Source organism: Lissotriton vulgaris, unplaced genomic scaffold (assembly GCF_964263255.1).
Source record: "Lissotriton vulgaris unplaced genomic scaffold, aLisVul1.2 SCAFFOLD_13406, whole genome shotgun sequence".
Classification (NCBI taxonomy): Eukaryota; Metazoa; Chordata; class Amphibia; order Caudata; family Salamandridae; genus Lissotriton; species Lissotriton vulgaris.
In genome coordinates, this window is record NW_028245923.1 from 1 (window position 1) to 2,500 (window position 2,500).

Sequence of the window (2,500 nt, forward strand, 5' to 3'; positions counted from 1 at the left end):
TTTAAACTAGGGCTGGGCGGAGTGCCACTCCGCAAAATTTTGGAAAAAAAAAATTGGTGGAAAACGGCGGCGCGTCCTGGGGGTCCGTGTGCCCTGGACAGGGGTCCCTTGTGCCTGGGCAGACTCCCTGATCTCCCCGGCCTGGTTGGAGCTTGGGAGCCCTGCAGCCCCGGAGCCCTGCAGCCCGAGCCCTGCAGTCCCCGAGCCCCCGAGCCCTGGAGCCCTGGAGCCCCGGAGCCCCAGAGCCGCGGAGCCCCGGAGCCCTGCAGCCCTGCAGCCCTGCAGCCCCGGAGTCCTGCAGTCCCAGAGCCCCGGAGCCCCCAAGCCCTGCAAGGGCAGGCTGGAGCCCTCCCGCAGAGGCTCGGGGCCGGCAGATTGGCGTCATTTCGGTCCCGGCCATCTGGTCGCGCCTCTCGCCTCGGCCATCTGGTCGCCCGCAATGCTTTCCTATGGAGCGACCAGATGGCCGGACTTCCCTGGAAGTCCCGATGAGGTGCCATTCGCCTCCCGGATCCCAGAGAGGGCTCCAGGAGGTCGGGCACGTTTGCGCCCCGGGTCCCCTCTGTCACCTCGCGTGCACGGATTACAAGAAATGGGGGTAATTTTCCTCCGGATTACTAGGGGCAGGGTACGCCCGGACACCCCTCCAGGGCTGGTGGTTCTCTGCCAGGGGGACCAGATGGGCTATGCCTGGGTAACACCTCCCAGGCATCCGGGGCTCCCTTCCCCGGGCCACAGAGGGGCAAAGTACCCAGGACGGGCTCCATGGGTCCCGGGCCCTGGAGCCCCGGAGCCCTGCTGCCCTGGAGCCCCTGAGGCCTGAAGCCCAGCAGCCCCGGAGCCCTGGAGCCCCGGAGCCCCGGAGCCCCGGAGCCCTGCAGACCCCGAGCCGTGGAGCCCTGCAGTCCCCGAGCCCCTGCAGCCCCAGAGCCCCTGAGGCCCGGAGGCCCGGAGGCCCGGAGCCCCGAGGCCCCGAGGCCCCGGAGCCCTGCAGCTCCTGAGCCCTACAGGCCCGGGGCTGGCAGATTGGGCGTCATTTCGGTCCCGGCCATCTGGTCGCCCCTCTCGCCTCGGCCATCTGGTCGCCCGCAATGCTTTCCTATGGCGGCGACTAGATGGCCGGACTTCCCTGGAAGTCCCGATGAGGTGCCATTCGCCTCCCGGACCCCAGCAAGGGCTCCAGGAGGTCGGGCACGTTTGCGCCCCGGGTCCCCTCTGTCACCTCGCGTGCACGGATTACAAGAAATGAGGGTAATTTTCCTCCGGATTACTAGGGGCAAGAGTGTGCCCAGACACCTTCCCCGGGACCGGATGGGATGTGCCCCGGGCAAAACCTCCCAGGCGTCCGTGGCTCCCTCCTCCGGCCCGCGGCGTTGGGAAGAGCCCGGGACGGGCTCCATGGGTCATGTGCCCTGCAAACCCGGAGCCCTGCTGCCCAGCAGCCCTGGAGCCCAGCAGCCCCGGAGCCCCGGAGCCCTGCAGCCCCGAAGCCCCGGAGCCCCGGAGCCCTGGAGCCCTGGAGCCCTGGAGCCCTGGAGCCCTGGAGCCCTGGATCCCCGGAGCCCCGCAGCCGTGGAGCCCTGCAGTCCCGCAGCTCCTGAGCCCTACAGTCCCGGGGCAGGCAGATTGGTGTCAGTTCGGTCCCGGCCATCTGGTCGCCCCTCTCGCCTCGGCCATCTGGTCGCCCGCAATGCTTTCCTATGGTGTGACCAGATGGCCGGACTTCCCTGGAAGTCCCGATGGGGTGCCATTCGCCTCCCGGACCCCAGCGAGGGCTCCAGGAGGTCGGGCATGTTTGCGCCCTGGGTCCCCTCTGTCACCTTGTGTGCTCAGATTACAAGAAATGGGGGTAATTTTCCTCCGGATTGGTAGGGACAAGGTATTCTGGCACCCCCCTCGGCCTAGCGGTCCTCAGCCGGCAGCTGGACATGCCAGGATGCCGCCCCAGCCCCGGATCCGTCCCTGGGCCTGCCGCGTGGCAGGAAGCCCTGGATGGGGTCCAGGGGCCCGGCCGGGCCCCGGGTCGGGTGCCACGGCCCTGGGCCCGGTCCCCCGGCCTGCCGCACTGCCAAAGGACCAGAACGGGGTTTCCTTCGAGCCCGGGGAGCCTCCCCTCGCTCGGCTGAGTTCAGCAGCTCCGGCTGGGGCCCCTGGGGGCCCGGGGAGGGCGGCCTCCCCATCCCGGGCTCTGTCCTTGGTCCTGCTGCGTGGCAGGGTGCCCGGGACGGGGTCCGGAGGGCCCGGGGAGGCTTCCCCTGCGCCTCCGGGATCGGGAGCCCAGGCCGGGTCCAGGGGCCCGGCGGGCCCCCCGGGTCGGGTGCCACGGCCCTGGGCCCGGTCCCCCGGCCTGCCGCACTGCCAAAGGACCAGAACGGGGTTTCCTTCGAGCCCGGGGAGCCTCCCCTCGCTCGGCTGAGTTCAGCAGCTCCGGCTGGGGCCCCTGGGGGCCCGGGGAGGGCGGCCTCCCCATCCCGGGCTCTGTCCTTGGTCCTGCTGCGTG